This window comes from Trachymyrmex cornetzi, unplaced genomic scaffold (assembly GCF_001594075.2).
Source record: "Trachymyrmex cornetzi isolate Tcor2-1 unplaced genomic scaffold, Tcor1.1 scaffold26, whole genome shotgun sequence".
Taxonomy (NCBI): Eukaryota; Metazoa; Arthropoda; class Insecta; order Hymenoptera; family Formicidae; genus Trachymyrmex; species Trachymyrmex cornetzi.
Window position 1 is genome coordinate 330,145 of NW_017297270.1, and position 19,187 is coordinate 349,331.

Genomic DNA, 19,187 nt, shown 5'->3' on the forward strand with positions numbered 1-19,187 from the left:
CCCGCGCACGTCACGTGAGCTATTACGCAAGTCTACGTAGACGCTATTTAAAAGTGAACCAAAAAAAATTTGTATAATACACGGTAAAGCCGTACTCCGAAACTACTATTGAATATTCATTTTACTAAAGGCGCCTCGATAAAATCGGTGCTCGATTTTTCCTCCATTTCTTTAATATGTGAACTTCTCTATTACGATTTCTAAATCTTCGACGTGCGCGAATGTATCAACTATATATACTTAAAAATATTGCGTGTAGAATTAAAATAATCGTAATAGTGGGTAATTCTGGAAACTACTATTAAAGGTGTATTTTTACACGTAAAGTAAAATCACAAATTATAAATAAAATTATTCTTCTTTGTAGTAACTAAACAATTTGCAAAAATAAATTTACCAATGCAGTTAAGTCTTATAAAAATATTTAAGTATTATTAACTCTCTCGTTAACGAATTTTTCTTAAACTATGTTACCAACATATATGAACGTAAAAATGCAAATATAATATGGTTACTATCATGATTACTATTTTGTAATATTATAAAAATTTGTACATTTAAAAAAAATTATAAAATAAAAAAACTATAAAATATATTATTATAAAATGTTCAGTCTATAAAGATATGTTTACTTAATCAAATTAGAAGTAAAAGTTATACTCTCATTTTTGTAAAAACGCAAAATATATATTTCCACTACAAATTGTGTAATTTTTACACATTATTTATGCATTTACATATTATTTACGTACTTTACATATCTTTTTTTACAATATATAAGAAAAAATGTTCGTGAATTGTAATTTTACTTACATGTATAAATATAAATTTTTAATAAAATCACAAAATTTCCCACTATAATTGTCATAATGTTAAATAAAATTTTTTTCTAGTTTGTGTAACGAATAATATGCAGAATTTCGAAACCATGCATACTCTTTTTGTTGATCCTTGCGGGTGATTTTAACAATTCAGTAACAATGATAGGAAGAACGAACGGTAAACGAAGATATTAATCACGTTAAAATTTTTTATCAGGTTCAGACTGATAGGTAGAATTTGTTTGTAGCTTGTCCCGAGCCGAAGTTGTGTTCACTCAATTTGAAACGAAAGTGAAGCTTTAAAGCTGCAAGGCCGTTTAAAAATTCTATTTCATGCAAATGATGAAGGAGGAGGGGGGAGGAGTTCGATTGTGCTCGCTAGATTTCGCAAATTCCGATACCTCGTAAAGGCACTCTCCGGTTTGTGTTAGCGCCAACGAGAGGCAAAATTTGTTTTCATTTGGTATAATTAGAATTCTCAATCGACGATTAATAATGTCAAAATGCGCTGTTGAATTGGTATAATTAATACTACGCCATACGCTCGAATGTGAATATTACGTATTAATAGGCATATTTTCTAAATCTAACCCTCTGTTTGTTCCCACAAATGTACACAATGCACACGTATTCCAACAATAATAACAATAGACTCAATTGCCTGTACTCGCCAATTTCGCAAAAGCACACACGCGGAAAAAACGATTTTGCAGTATCTAAAAATTTAGCTAGATACAAATGAAAATAATTTTGTTGGATTAACTATGTAGCACTGTTGCTAAAAGTAAAAACTTTACAACATGCTTGAGTTTCCTATATTGTAATTTGATCTAACAAAATTATATGTTCAAATCTGTACGTAAATTTTTAGATACTCCAAGCAAAATCACTTCATCGTGATATCTCTGCGTTTCTCAGTGCTCCAAATTCGCGTCTAATGGTACGAATGCACTTAGACTTGATGGCACGTGCCACGACGAAGGACGCAACAGGCGGTAGTCGCATCTCCATTAGAAATCCAAGTAGGCGCCCACGGCAACCAGTAGAGAACTTACGGATCCTCCTACGCGGTGTCCCAACCCCCGTTTTCAAATCCCGTTTCCACCTCGTAGGAAAATCCGGGTCTCCTTTTCTCGGAAGTCGCCCGGAAGCGTCTGCGGAGCTCCGAGATAAGCGTCGCGACAGATGCACCCAAGTGCATTCGAGGGTGATGCAGAAAGGAACTCCTCCTCTCTTCCATCAGCCTCTCACAATGGAGTGTATTCGCGTTACCGGGTTGTCGAGCTTTCATGCATCTCGACGTAGATTCCGGGGACGAATCTTTTATGACGACCTACTCTTCTACCGAACGCGCCTCGCCATCAAATTTTAATCGTGAATTCTTTGACAAACTCGCAATCGAATGATTCCTTGTAAAATACTAATAAATGTTCCTTTGTGTGCCGGAAGTGTTTTTCTATTAGCGAAATGGACATCATTGTTGCTTAACTGCTTCTATAGTTTTTTCCTAGTTACATTGTGTTATAGATTAGTGTTGCGCAAGTTTTTTTAAGATTTATTTTCAGAGGGCCATTTTTTTTAGAAATAGATAGAATCTTTCGGGCAACATAATGTTTATTTTATTTGCATAAAACAGCAAATATGATTTTATAACAATATGTAAAATAAAAGGTTAGTATTTAATTTATTAACTTGTCAGTTTTATACTGAAGAGAATCCAAATCAAAGGTAGAAATCTTTATCGTTTGTATATATTTTTAATATATTTTACTCATTGTTACTTTGTGTGAGCTTTGTTTTGAAATTTTATATTTTCGGCTATAAACTGGCGGATCGTTAAAAATTCACAGATAGGCCGCATGCGGTCGCAGGTTGCACATCACCTGTTATAGATCATTCATAGATTTTTATTGTAATAAATATATGATACTTTATGGCAGTGTGATACGCAACTTGTCTGCTAGTAAATTTTCTGTAGTTCGTCGATTCGGAGCCGAGTACGTACAGTCATATTTTCTATTTTATGCAAACGAAATAAATATTATGCAAAATTTTACTCATTTCTGAAAATAGCTTTCTAAAAATGATCATTGAAAAAGGTTATTCATCATTTTTATGGAATATAAGATAATACGTAATATAAACGAGAAAAGTAGAATTATATTTAACGTTAAATACGAAGCAAGAATTTTTATTTCCGTTCTCCCGATTTAATATGCGGTGACTGAGAATTCATGAAAGCGGGTGGTCGAAAATTTATTTCAATGTGCATAATTTAAATCGTCGGAATCAGCAATCGATTCGCTTTTTCTCGCTATCGAATAGATTAATTAGCACTGGAATTGAGCTCGAGGCGTGAGAACTAAATTCATTTTCCAGGCGACCCAGAAAAACGCGTAGACTACGAGAATCGGAGAATAGTCAGGAGCGACAATCGATCATTGATATTATTGACGTAAACTTTCAAAAGAGTGATAAAAGAAAAATCTTCGGTTCAATTAATTGGTTGTCCGCCTTCCCCTAAAAAAAAAAAAAAAAATAGGCAGAAAGAAAAGTAAAGGGCGACTGGTTGGCTCAAACCCAATCACACGACGGTGTTGATAAAAAAAGAAGGAAAAGAGGAGAGAAACGAGAGAATCGGACGAGAAAGCGAAGCGAGATAACAACGCAACGAAAAGGTACGGTTGGAAAAGCGAGACGAAAAAGAGCGAAGGGGAGCGATGAGGAATGTATCCGGAGGGGTTGAAGCGGAAGGGTTAAAGTGCGGGGGAAGGGTAGACGCGCGACGTTGCGAATGTGCGGGCGCCCGTTCTCGATATTAATTAACGCCAATAATGAGTTATTTTCTGTTTGGCTTGGCACGGACCAGCCAGCCACGCCGCGGGCAACCGCCACCTGGTCCCGCGTACAGTTGTACAAACGATCATTTTCCACCCCCCTTTTCCCCGTCCCGCAATCTCATACAGTCCCTGCCCTCGTAACAGCCCAGCGGCAGCAACTGATAGCACCCACCGATCGCCAATCATCGTGCGGGTTTGACTCTGATGAAGGCGAGCCGCGGCACGGTATCGATTTCGATAGGACACTTGTCCCTCTCTTTTTTTTTTTTTCTACATCGCGCTTTTTCGCTGCGTCCTGGCCTTCCGCAATCCCCCTTTCAACCCTTGGCAGTGATCTCTCTCTCTCCCTCTCCCTCCCTCTCTGTGACGAACTCGTGGAATTAACTGCGAACCCGTCGTGTAAAAGCGCGCGAATATGTAGTGTAACGGCGGCTGCCACCGCGGATTAATTAATTCGATCGAATTTCATATGCCGAGGGCTGTACGGACGAAGGGGTTGTTTTCGCGAAACGATCGAGGAGCCGATCGGGTAAATATGGTCCGGTGAATTTTACAAATATGTGACCGGGAACCTCTGTACATTTAATAAAAACGATGGATATTAATTTTAATTTCTTTTTCAACCGCAGTCACATGTCAAATCCATTTCCCCAGCACACCCCAGTAAATTCTTCTTCGTCGTTTATTTAACTTGTTTTATCGATATAATACATCCCATACGATTACCACATTAATTTTTAGTAATAAATTTCCCCAACAAATTGTGAACCAATTACTTTGTAATTATTGAATGACAAAAAATATTGGATGGTTCGAGCGAATTAAATTTCAAATAATTAATAAAATCGTAATGTCTACGTTAAATCATATGGTAATTGCACAAACTTTATGTGTATTTTAATTTGAATATTGTGCATGGATTCACATATCAGTTTTTTTTATGTAAACACAATCGATAATATTGACCGAACTGAAAATAGTTCGGTAATCCGTTTTCGCTTGATTACACGATACGTAGTTGTTGCATTCGGGGAATAATTTGTGCACGCCGGACAACGTCCAGGAGTGTAAAATTGCTCTCGCGTTTTCGACAATTGCAACGCGAGAGCGGTAACTCGATAGTCGGCAGGCAGAAAAAAAAATAATATCGCTCGCAAGCGTTAGAAATTTTTCCCCGGTTCGCGTCGAACGTCAAAGTGGTTAGAGAAAAAAATTTGTCACGGTCCGAGTGCCGCGGTGAAATCGCACGCGCGCATCGAAACGTGAAAACAAGCAAGCGTGATGATGGTGATCAACGCGGTCGGTCGCGACCCATCGGTGTTTATGAATACGCGTCGGACGTATTTTGTTAAATGTTAAACAAACACATGTGTCTATAAAAAATAGCAGAGTATATCGTCCGTATCGAACGCATGGACGAGCGCGTATCGAGCATTATTCATGTAATAAAAATAACCGAAATATAAAATCTCGATCGGCTCTTCGACAATTTGAGTCATCCATATATACCACCAAAAATACAAATCTCTCGATTGACTTACAAAGCTATTTAATAGCTGCGATAATCGACTTCGATTACCTTAAAAAATGATGAAAACAATGACAAAATGAAAAAGAGAATTGCAGAGATGTAAGGTAGATATATAGACGATGGAATTTATTAATATTCTAAAGCAGTCCTCTCTAAGAATATCGAGGAAAAAAAAACTGAAAGCAAAGGAACAAAAAAATATAAAGTATAAGAATAAAAAATATACAAATTATTAAAATAAAGAAAAGATAATATTGTGAGTAGCAGACATGTGAAAAATTAAAGCAAATTGCAAGAATTAGTTTGCCTCATGCTGCCGCAAATAGAAGAGTTCGTTAAGAAAGAGGTAAAGAGAGACGAGAGAGAGAGAGAGGGAGTTCGTTGAACCCCCTTGGCGAAGACTTCGATCGAGAAACAGTATCCGTTATCTGGAACATCTTGCCCCTCTGACCATCCGACCAGACCCGATTTTCCCACTCTCGTTTCCTCATCCCGGAAACGCATTCTATCCGTAGACTTGGCGCACAAAACGCTCTTGTGGCCCAGGGTTTCCTCGTTCGACGCTTAGCGCCGGGACGCCACGAGAATTATCGGCAAAACGTCAATATGCATTACGTCGCCGTCTCTCCATCCACCCGGATCTAACACCATCCCCCCCTGGTCGTCCTAGGGAGATCCAACCCTCTGAACGCCCTCTCGACAATCTGCAATCTCACCGCTCGGTTTCTCTTTCTCTTCCCTTCTTTTCTTTCCTTTTCGGCTAACTTGGCTATCCTTTCCTTTACCTTCAGCAAAGAATTCACTCGTTATTCCTTTTCTTTTGTCAATTTGACACGCTCGATCACCGATAGAAACGTATTGCTAGCGACAGATTTTCGGGAACGGTTCAGCAAGCTTTCGAAACGATACCAATTACCGTGTGTATACCGATTTTTGCAAAAAAAAAACATTTCTAACCGTAATCACTTCTTCGCAAAGCGCCAAAATAATCATAGAAATTTTCACAGGGTATGTTATTTTGCAGCAAAACAAAATTGTTTTTACGTAGTATAACCCTCAAACATATAAGCGTGGAAATAACCACAAATATCGTGAATTAACGATGGAAAACAAATTGTCTTTCTAACAATAGATTTTTGAATTTTACTGGTTGGCCCGCTGGCAATGGATGCATATAACATTTTTTGCCATGCACTGACCGATGTACTGAAAAAAGCCTAATAAAAGCAAAGTATTTTTTAGCGTAATGACGTAATATTTAATAAGTATTACAAAGCATAATAATAATAATCAATCATTTAGTGATAATTAAAAAAATAAGTATAGTTTTAAATCCGGATTTTTATTTTCTGGTTAACTTTTGGTTAAGCTCAACCTGATGGTAACAAAATTATATTTTTTTAGCTAGAGTTAATCACTAAATTGATAGTTATGTAGCGAGTAACTTTTATAATTATCACAAAACCATTAGTTTAGTAATTAATCATAATTAGGAGAACACAATTTTTGCTCATCAAATTATAAATATTAATATCTAAACTGCAAGTTAACCAGATAATGAAAAACCGGATCTTAATGTATATGGCTTTACTATTATTATTACCAGATTTTTCTCAGTACAGCTACACAATAGTGAGCTACGCGATAACGATAAATATTAATATTAATATTAATAGAGAAGGCAGATGTTACAAATTTTTTCACCTTGCGAAAACAACACGAGAGAAGCGATGAGCAATAATAAAGTGAACATTAAAATCGAAATGCGATCAATCGATTTGATGTTGATGGACGTGCGATATTATTGCATGTGCAAATGCAAAATGCACCGTGATGGTTTCGCGTCCCAGATCATACGAGTAATCAAATTGTGGAGAAATCGATTTGTCGCCTGTTACACTACATAAGAATATGTACCTGTCCTTTCTTCTTCGTCTTTCTAACCCCTCGTCTGTACCCAGCGAAACGATAAATGATGCACGAATCGGATAGGACGAATTTAAACATGAACATTATCAAATCTGATCGTTGCGATCGTCAGCGATCGGATTAAAGTTTAACGGGAAATCAATCTCGCGAGATAGTCCCGATCTCGATCGATCGAGCGAGAAGCGTAAATGCCCTAATCGCGGAGCGCCGTCTTAAACCAAATCAAAGTTTCGCGAATAATTGATCGAGATTCCAATGCATTTTCCCGCGGTGCCGTAATCTTGAACGGATAATACGCGGACTCGGATGAATCTACATATTACGCGAGCCAATTTTGCACAGCAGATGATAGTTTCATGATAATTATACCGACGAGTTTAAGAATCCTCGCGAGAAATACAATCAAGTTCTGAGATTGAACAGGATGAAATCACGAAATTCTCACCGGGAGTGAATCGCGCTATTCGTTCCAAACTTTCAACCGGCAAGAGAGCTTTAACTTCCCATGAATATGCATTCAGCACGCAATTCGCCGTAAAGAACCTGTCAATAAGAATCACTCGGTAAAATCGCCATGATCGCAGTCGAGTCTCGCAGTTAATATATCGACGCGAGGCAGGGGGAGAAAAGTAGATAGGATCGGTTAATAAATTGATAGAATATCGTGATGGGGGACTTGTACATTTTCATTGCTTTCACGGGGAAGCGAAGAGAGGCTCGAGGGAGAGAGAGACGGGCGGTGAGAGACGTGCTGGTTATTGATGAACCGTTCACCCTTCGTGCGCACGTTCACCCCTTCGTGTCCACCGTTGGTATGTGCGCAGGACTATACAATGAATATTTGGATACGCCAACTTGGCCAGTTTGTACACGACAAAGTGATTAATCGTGTTCCTCTTTCTTTTCAAAATGAGTCACCGCCACACGAGAACTCGAGGCGGCTTTGTCGCGCTCCTGACCATCGTTCCGAATCGATTACGCGCCCATTTGCGACGACAAAGACCTAATCCGCTCCGCTAAGAGACACGCGAACGATTAGTGAAACTGAGGTGCGCGAACTTAGTCCGACGATTGATCGAAGTAAATAGATTGTTGGTAACAGGGGGCTTCTATATAACGCCGTGGCTGACGCTAGTTTGAAACTGTGATGACATCAATAAAACATTGGCTGCATACAAACTAGTTCAATCAATTTTCACCATACGTTCGTTTGGTATCCATAATGGAATACTGCAGATATCAATCGAAAACAATTACGATTTCGAACAAACATCATCTAAATCGTGCAAATAAAGCTGCTACTAAATATCAGGGTGATCAGCAAACTGCATCGAGAATTGCACTGTGAACTCTGTAACTCAATATGAATTAATACCGTAAATTAAAATTATTTCGATATTATTAGTCTAGTGTCTCGCATGAGTGTTTTAATTACATTTTCATTTTCATCGTATTTAATTGTTGTTCGACCTTTGTGTAGCGCGATCGTTCGAAATATTAAGCGCGTGTTACGGTCTCCGCAAACATAAACTTTAATGACGCAATACGTAACAACATCGACTTAGCTTGAGCTTGTCGACGCGTTAAGGATCGACTTAATTATTATGACGTCAGTTGATCTCGCTAAACGTTTAAGTAGGCGGATGCTCAAAACATTCTAAAAGTTATATTTTTATAGTTATATTTTGTAATAGTATCTACGTGTAGAATTAAATGTACGTATATTACTTACCTACCTATCTTATGAAATTGGGCAATACTTTTCATTAGCTTTTTTCAGAATAAGATTTTTAAGATAACTATACACGAAAATCCTGTAGTCACCTATATATTTAAAAATTATATGCAAACAAAAAAATAAATTATCACTTAATAATGAAATTATTCATTCATTTCGTACTATTGATGCGTTCCAATTCTATATAGCTCCTTATCATTACCATTTATATCGCTTACATCTACTCCGCGTGTGTGCGACAAATTTCTTTTCATTTTTATTAATTTTTATGCTACCAGTTATGTAGAATTGCGTACCAGACGCAGCATAAAAAATCATATCATCATTAATATCAATCAGCTTACGTCTATGAAGCGACGCTCGAAGTCTCTCGAAGTCTGATTATGCCTGAATCCCTCTTCTACGATTAATATCGCGGCAGAGCTCTATTTGCTCTAGAATCCCCAGCATGCAGAACAAGTTCAAACATAAGAGTAAGTTCCGACAGCCTAGAGGGGCTCATCGGGATATTATCGTTTGTACGTGCGTTGTAAGTTCGGGAACTCGATCCGAGGCACGCGCTGCCGAGGCACGCGTCGGATAAACTCAGTGTAAATGCATATATATATATGTATATACACATACACACATTTATATATATAAGTATATCGAGGCATCTGTCGATGTATTGACGGAGCATTGATTTATAACGCGATAATTTGGGCTCTGCGTGAAAAAAATTGCGGAAAACTTTGTCCTCGTTAGATGTACAAAAAAATTTTTACGAGTCTTGATGTATCATGCTATATTAAAAAGATTTCAACCTTCGAAACTAACGCTAAAATCTGTAACACAGTTATTGACTCCGGGTTTGGACGTTGGGTAAGATTCACTTAGCGCCGAGACACTACCAGTGTCTCCAAATTTATGTTAATTAAACCGCCCTAATTAATTCCAAGGAACTAAAGTGACAACTCATATTAAAAAAAAATAAATACTAGTTTATTTCAATAATTTAAATTTGCAGATTTTTTAAACTAAATCCGGAGCATATAAGTTTTACTTTTTTTTTTTTTTTAATAAAAGTGATTCATATGTACTGTTATTGTACTGTTTTATTCTACTTAACAAACTGTACTATAGGTAAATCGGAATTTAATATTAAAAATGTTTTCAACGTTTTTAATTATTATAGCACGTAAAAGTCCCAGACTGTTTCCGGAAAACGTCTGATAATATAAATGAGTGAGTCCAATAGATCCACGTCAGCTCCGGATTAAATTTGTTTTAAATTCATGAATTCTCACTTATTTTCAGACGTTCTAGTTATGGCCGCCCAGTTCCTCTTGAAAAATATTATGGCATTAAAGGCCTCTCTGTTTAATCAAATTTTGTCAATGCACTTTTAGCAGAGATTAGTTTAATAATCTATCAATACTATAATTAATATCTCTTATGGCTAAATTATTATTAATAACGAATATTAATAACGTTCGAATATGGCCATAATCACTGATACATTATCAGAGTCTCTTCCGACATATGCATAGTATGGCTTAGTTAATAATTTCATTAGCAAATCTGGTTGGCAAAACCCGATTAATATTAGATTACATATTAATGTTAATATCAAAATCTGTACGTCGTAAGCAGAAATTCTAATAATTGAATCCAAAATATTTTCTTACAATTAATATTAATAATCGCAAAATTGCATTTTTGCTCAAACATTTTTAATATCCCGCATGAATATTTTTACATGGTTTTCAATAATTATAAAAGTAATAATTTTAATTATATTTTATACTTTTATGATCATATCAAATGAATATTCACTGCGCAGTAATCGAAATAAATTATTTTTCCGCTAAAAAGATAAAACTTGCACATTGAAACAAATGATAAAGTCAATAAGTAAATTTTTAAATCATACTCCATCATAAAAGAAATTATCACAAAAACTATGGTTTTATTTCTGACTCATTGTTCCATTTCACAAAGATATGACGTCTCTTGAATCTTGGTGAGCTAATTACGCGTGCACGCGGAGTTTGTAATTACAGCAGCTTTTTTTATCTACGAGGAAAAGTAATTGAATAATTACTTTTATATCTTAGCTAACGGCTAAGATAATACGTGTATACATTATATATGTTAGATGATCCCGTAAAATAAAACACTTTGCTTTCATGGGAGCTCGGAGTTTCAAAGGGTACTCGAAAAATTGTAAAAAATTTTGCGTCCTTTCAAACATGCGCATGAATATCAAAATGTTTCTTTTATTTTGTGTGGTTTTTTTTGCTTCGAAGAAAGACGGAATTCAAAACAGTCCGTAAATTCAAGATACTTTGGGCGCGACATGATTATGGTCACTCATTAGAAGAAACCGCAACTTCATTACGCTTCTGAAATGCACACTTCGCTGAATGCGCATCAAAATTCAGAAGAGAAGACAAGAATTACGGGAAAATGAGACGGTGCGGAAAAATGTTTGATGTTTCACACAAACACGCTTTCTCAACTAGAGCTAAATTCGTATATATTATCGCGCGCTGTACTTTGACAAAGAAATGGAATGAAGAGATATTAATTTTTATTATTTACATAGAACTGACAAAGAGGAATTAATATCCTGGGTAAGAGGAATGATTTCGAAGACGGACCAGAATGACTAATGAGACGTATTCGAAGAATATCGGGCGTACGAGATCGCGATTTGTCCAAGTTATATATATTCGCGCGAGAAACGAATGTATCTTACGTGTGCATGCACGTATGCACTTTTACTCGCGTTTTCAGAAGGCGCGACTTGGCACGGCTCCAGCAGCTTTGAATCTCAATAGGAATCTTGTTACTCGTCCCATACTACTTTGCTAGGAGTTCTATGTCCCGTTTGTCCTAATCTCCACATGCTTGCGTGATTTATCACGCTTCTTTCACGCGATATCCGCGTCGAATTTAAAAGGAAAGGAGATTCACGGCGTAAACGCACGATTGTACAACAACGCAAGACGCGAATTTGTAAGATTCGCTTTAAAAATGAATAATATGACTGAATAAGGTCCTACGCAATCATCTTGAACAGTGACAAAAGACCGTTGTTTTGCAAATAAAAAACAAAACTACAGAGTTCTAGAGTTACAAGAGTAACACATTTCTTTTATCTGGAGCATACCAATAACTATATTTTCCTATTGGCTGCTTGACCTTATTTCAATCATTTTTTACCTAATTGGTTTATCGTCCAATAAGCGCTTACACTGTTAATTTATAATATCAAATTATACCTTTGAATTATTTTTAATCATTTCTATAAATCGCCAGTGTTCTCACTCAATATATTGTTATAATTTAACTAAACAATGGAATTAAACAATTTAACGTAAGAAAATATATTAAATTTAACTCAAATTTTATTTACTATCTAAGCCTACACATAGTATAGACGTTGTTACTTTAAAACTAACCACAGACATGGATTGATATACATTTTATAACACACATATAGTTAAAAATAACAAAATGTGTAATTATTTAATTCAAAGAATTGGATTACCATTGCCCCTTTGATATCTAACAATGTAATAATTCTTTAATATGACACGTCTATTAGGTCAAACATGGCAATCATTTGCGTTACTCTAAATCTAGAGTTTTAAACGAAACTCTCTTCGCGTTTTTCTTCCGCAGTATGGAAATATTTCGAGAGCTTGTTTCCTTAACGGAGGTTACTGTAAAGCTCTCTTGCGTCGACAAACGTCGATAAATTTATCGTTGCACCTTCGCATTTTCAAGCCGACTACATGCGTCGCAGAAAGGGAACGACGAGCCTCGTGCGCCACGAGTTTTCCCTCCCGGTCCTCTCGATAAGTGGCATGCTTCCGTTACGAGAGAACGTTTCCGCAGCTGCTGCTTATCCAGCAAATAACAGCCATCGTAAAGATAGTCGGAGCGTCGTCCGTATCATTAACGTTACTTCCATCGTTATCGAGTTCGTTAGCAAATGTGACGTCAGTGCATTAAACTCGTAATAAGGGCATCAAATTTTTTTCCTCCCCTCCGAAGAAAATAATGTCCAGTTACTTGTCGACTACTGGTCTGCTAACAAGATAAAGATGATCGTTTCGATTGCGCCACCGAACGTCGTCCGGTATTTCACGTGAAGGTCGATCGTTATCATTTGTCAACGTAGTTACAGCCGCGGACGTAATTTACAACTGTAGATGTAATGTTGCGTTTGCTTGTGATGTTATTTACACTCTAAAAAAGAAATTGTTCACTTAAATTAATTCAGTTTTTATTTCTTTCAATAAAGAATGTAAGTCAAACACGCTATATTTGAATATATTCTCCAACGAAAGAAACAAGAACGAAAATTAATTTAGTCAAAAGAACAATTTTTTTCTCAGTGTACGATTCAATTCTCGAAATACTTCTTATCTCTGTATAACATATTATTTTACAATTATTTTAAAATGATAATTTTCTTAAAGATGTATTATACGTATATTTTTTAACAAAAGAAAAAAATTACTGATTTCTCTATGTTGTGTTCGAAAATAATACAAAAAGTTTTATGGCGATTCAAAACATGGATAAAAAATTATTTCAATAAAAAGTAAACATGTTTTTAAAAAATAATCAAGATAAAATACAAGTTTTTATCCAAGCTACAAAATTTTACAGTTAAATTTAAATATTAATCTTATTGAATTGTTTCATTATATATGTACATAAACATTAATTTTGATACAGGAAGTATTTTTCAATCACTTTTTGTAGAGACTATACATCCCCGATCCGTCCGTAAATAATTACAAGACAAATAAAAATTTCTTGGCACTATACATCCTAATAAAACACATCGCGCGTTTGATTTAGTGCGTCAATCTTGGTTCTGCGTACCTCGTAACAGTTGTCCCGTGAGGGAAGTGAACCGTCAATCGTCGCTTACTCGTACATTCGTGCGATTCACGTGGCCGATGCTCGACGAGACGACTTCCATCCGTGGAAGCAATTTATCTAAACGACAGCTTTGTGAGGTCACTTGGACCGAAAGCACAGCCCATTCGTAATATTACTCTGGCCGGGCACACCGCCATTACGTCGCCGGGACTTTGATTCTTTTGTACCTTCCGGGCTGATGCTACCAGTCGGTCCACACTGCGACTTCTTGTCGTTGCCTTCTGGGCGATTATATACGTCAACGTCGAGCACCGCGGATCCATATTGGTAGCATGGGTCATGCCGAAAGACCGGGAGAAAGAAGAAAGAACGCGTGCGATGGTCGATCGTGAAAGAGCGAAGCAAATTGGCAAAGTCGAGCGGTCGCGTACAAAAGAACGCTTTTTTTTCTATTTACGCTTCTTAATTTCGTTTCGCCAGTCTCGAGATTTAATTTCACATTAACCTGTCTGGGGATTCTAAGAAAGATTCTATATTTGGTCGAAGCGGATTTTGCAGCTTAATAATATTCTTATGTAAATTTTCGAATATATTTTTCAGTTCTATAAACTGCATATCGATTTGTCGGACTTGAAACGCACACAATCATGAATTAAAACTGAAATAATATCACGAATTAAATGGAGCGTCAATTTAATAATGCGATGCTAATATGATATTTGCTAATATATGTTTATTAAACATCATTATTAAAAATGTCTTAAAAATGTATTTTTAAGGAAATGTGGCTTTATATCGATATAAAGAAAATGTAGGTATAACATAATACAAAAAATGAGAATTAAAATCTTGTTGTTTTTAGCTCCCAGAATAATTTCAAAGATTTCTAATTTTTCTCAGACGTTTATTTCGTTTATTGCAGACGCGACAGTATATTTTTAACAGGATTGCCATCGATAATCGTTGTGGGAATACCGCGGGTCGTCTATTTCCTGACATCGTGGTTCAGATCAATCGTAACCTAATTCGACAATCCTCTTCATCGTCTGTTTCGATTTCGATGTCGCTTGCTTTTGACATAAACTCTATTATTAATTGATGTTTCTAAATATGACACAGTTCCGTCTTTCATCGAATTTTGAACGAATTGGCACAAAATTATTTACGAAAGACGATCAAAATTCTATTCAAAATACCAAAAATATGTGATATATTGATCATTACAACGTTTATTTATATTTTAAATCTGCGCAAAATTGCACTTTAAAGAAGTCCGAAGTTTATTTCACTTATACACGATTAATAAACTTCGTAATCACTTACAACTTCAATACTGCATTCTTAAATTCTCTGTACTAAAATTACGTTTTAACTACAGAAAATGAGAGAAAAAAAAAATAAATTTGTATAACGTATTCGATTGCAAGCAATTCAAATTAAAGAGTATTCTGGTTGAAGAAATTGTTTTTTTTTTACATTCTTCGTATTTGCAGTCTTTTAAACAGGAAGCATTTCATTATTACTCTCTAAAAGTGAGTTAGTGTATTATTACTGATTTCTGCAGATTAAAATACATTACAATCTGCAGAAAATTATAACTTTTAAAAGTGAATCAGTGTATTATTATTGAAAAACAGTAAATATTCGCTGATAATTACGTCACTTATAAGTGTAGCACAGAAGTCACTAATTCACTTTAAAAAGTACGAAGTTATAATTAAAAAAGCGAGCAATGCATAGTTAAATCAAAGTCAAAGCGTCTGATTTAGCATGGTGTTTATTGTTAGATGTTTTTGAATAAGAAGGAAAATTTTTCTTTTAACAAAAGAAAAAAGTCTTTACTAAATGTGCAGATTACAATAGAATCTCAGCAATCTCTCTATGATTAATTACTTGAAGTAATGGAAGTTAAAATTAGATCGTAAACAAAGATATTAGTTGACAAAAGGATAATATTTATTTACGCAAAGCAGCAGTGCAACATACGCTGCAGGCTACGAAGGCGGTTAGAGAAAATTTGAAAGAGTTAAAAAATATCAAATTCGAGGAAACGAAAAGTTTATCATAAATATCTGGAATTAATTAGCGTTAATGAAAGTAATGGAAATAGCATGCATAAACAAAAAATATACTTTAAAAATATACTTAACGTTTTAAAATTATTTTTCTCGAAACATTTTTCATCCTCTGTAATCAATTTCTTGGAAATTAGCAATATCTACATACATTTTTTTTTTCAATTATATGTCTTTCTTTTGTTCTAAGAGAGAGAATAATTGTTATGTACTTATTTTTTCTGTTCATAAAAAAAATAATCACGATATTTTCAGGATAAATAAAATAATTGTTACAAAGACTGCTTTTTATCAAATTTGGGTTTTCTTAGTTCTAATTCTATAATGATACAGCTATACTTCTGTTAAATAAAAAGTTTTAATTTTATTGTTTTAGGTGTCTAGAAGAGCTGTTATTTATCACAGTGTCTCTCTATATATTTTTTTACAAGTTTATAGTAACTAGTGCATAATACGCGAGAAAGTAACATTTCTTAAATAAAAAGAATATTAACATAATACAAGAGAGTACACAAAACTTTGTAGTAATTAGTCATGTTTTCCTGGGAAAAGAAACCTGAAAAACAACTTTTTTCAATTTTTTAAACCAGAATACTCCTTTAATCGTATAAGCAGAAATATTTGCCGATCGGATGTGTATACCAGCGATACACTTTGCGCGATGCTGCGCCATATGATATTGCCGTTCTTAAATCGAGAAATCGAGATTATCCACACGAGGATGGCTGGCATTCGAAAATTGTGCCCGACGTTCCGGTGCATTCGGAGAGAAACATTCCGACATGAAATATGTCAGACACGCCAGCGAGAAGTTCTAGTCCGGTTTCAGACGTCCCACGTCGGTGATTGGCCCTCCCAGTTGCTCGTGTATGTGTACGTATATACGCGTTTTTAATATAAAATTCCGGGATTCACGGGGAGAGAGAATAGAACAGGAGCAACTCCATGTGCGCGTAGCCAACAATCTCGAATACTTCGCCACTGTCGACATGGCTACGTCAACTTATTGGTAGGTTGGTAGTAAGCACGTGAAAGAGCATGGACATTCTTTTAGCGAAGAGAATGTAGAAACGAGAAATGTACAACTGATACATTCCGCGCAGATGTATCGGTAGAAATTTCTGAGTTAATATAATATCATGTTAGCTATATGTTTTAGAAAAACATATAGCTCCTTTTCTAAACTCTTTCACGCATTTCGCAGAATTAATATAGAATATTCCTTGAATTAACAAAATTAAAGAATATCCATTGCGCTTTTGATGTCTGTTTGAATTGAATTATAATACCCAAAGAGAAATTCATAGAAATTATGATGTCTTGCTTTTTGCATAACACGGACTAGTGAGGAACTGAATTTTTCACCTCTTCTTATAGTAAACTCAGTTGGACGCACTATATATATATAGTGCATATTAAAATTGTCGTATACATGATTTAATCTGAGCATAAAAGTGAAATGCAAATATTTCGAATCATAAAATCACATTTTACTCAATAGCACAGATAAAATGTATTGAGAATTTCGCGGTTTAATACGTTTCCATTTTTATATTAAACGCACATCTTTACATCAATTCGTGCACGACGGTTTTGATATGCATCAGTGCGCACTGAATGCGTCCATTCGAATTCGATATTAATTTGAAGCACTTCGCTATTCGTCAGTTTTAAGATCGTTTGAAAAAACCAGCATGGCAGTGCACAGTGAAAGGACTTAATTGCGGCTTCCTTGGGGGCTTTCAGAATTAGGTTGCCGCTTCGGAAACGACGATTTATCCGACAGAAACGTTCGCGTTGACCTTCCCTCGTTCTTAATCGAGAAAATGAAAGCACTACAACATCACCAGAATAAGTGTCCAATCTTTTAACATATCTATGTCATAAAGAAGAATACTACATATTTGTAACAGATTAAATTACCTTTTAAAGTTTTTATTTGTGTGAGGACTTGTTATTAATCCATTTATGTAAAACACATTTACGTAAAATCCGATATATTATATAAATCGTGATTCGAATTATAACACAAGTGAATTATTTTCATGAAAATAAAACACGTTTTAATGTTGGAAAAATGTTAAAGCGCTTTTATAATATTCAAATAAAAATTTTTAATAAGAGAGAGAGAGAGAGAGAGAGAAAGCACAAGTATTTACTTTTTGTCGATTTTCATAAAATGAAACAGATTAATTCAATTTTTTTTCAATTAATTATAGCTTTTTTCAAATTAGATCAAGTATAAAGTACAAATATTATAGAATTATTACATGTATGAAAAATAATAGAAAAAAAAACAAAAAGCATAAAGAACAAATAAAATCGACTATATATTGTAACATTCTTAATGAAGCCTAATTGATGTTCTCGCCCCTCTCCCCCCCTCTGTCTCCTCTTTTGTCCTGTAGTATGTCCAGGTATGAGGGATAAGCACGTCGACGCGCGTTTAAGTGGTAACACGGCTACCATTCGTGGATAATGGGACGGAACGAGGTAGAAAATGGTACATCAAAAAGAAACGGGGACAAAGAAGATCCGTTGTCGCTCTAATAAAATGGAGTGGCGAGCACACCAAAGCAGTTTTTGCACGATTCAGTTCGTCCTAACATCTTGTCTTTTGCTCTACGAAATTTAAGGATATTTGGTGGAACCAAGTATAGAACCGAACAGTTGATGCTAAGAGGAATATTGCTGAAGAGAAGGCGTTAAAGTTGAAAGTGCAGATTTTTTGTGTAACGGAGTTTTACAAGATATAACATTCTTCCATCTTTATTATCCAATGTTTCAGATACTTTTTTAATGAGTTGATTTTAATTATTCTTAATATTTGTAGACATAACTAGATCTTTCAATCTGGAAATCTTGTTATTAATTGAAATTTAAGTAGAATTAATCAGAAAGATACAAATCTCAGACACTCTTGTTGATACAACTAGAACAATTTTCTCAATATATTTAAGTTCAGAAATGCTATAAAAAACAATGGTATTATTTACCATTGTTTTCCCATTTCTGATAAAACGCGATTTACAGGAAGTTAATTGATAATTCATAAAACGCATACAGAAACCGGTAAAAGATTAAACGCTGAATTTTCGAAAGAATCGCCACGGCCTTCATCAAGCCCCTCTGACTGATGGAAATACAAATTGCGATATTAATTCTATATGGAGTGTTATTTACAAAACGGAAATGGGACGCTGATAGAGAAGTATTTACGTTTCAGCGAGCCCAGTTTCGCGATTATTAAAATTAGCAATTCACAACAGCAGGAATGTAAATTACACGGTCCTCATTAAGCCGAGCGTGCAACTAATCAATTTATATACCCGCATTTAATCCGCGTTTCCCAAACGCGATTATTCACGC

The 19,187-nt window shown here is 35.3% G+C and overlaps 1 protein-coding gene across 2 annotated transcripts in view; it reads right to left on the reverse strand.

The window, feature by feature from the left end:
- The window catches only part of heph (polypyrimidine tract-binding protein 1 heph), a 377,608-nt gene that overhangs the window by 128,673 nt on the left and 229,748 nt on the right, over positions 1-19,187 (reverse strand). The gene's annotated exons all lie outside the window — the stretch shown is intronic.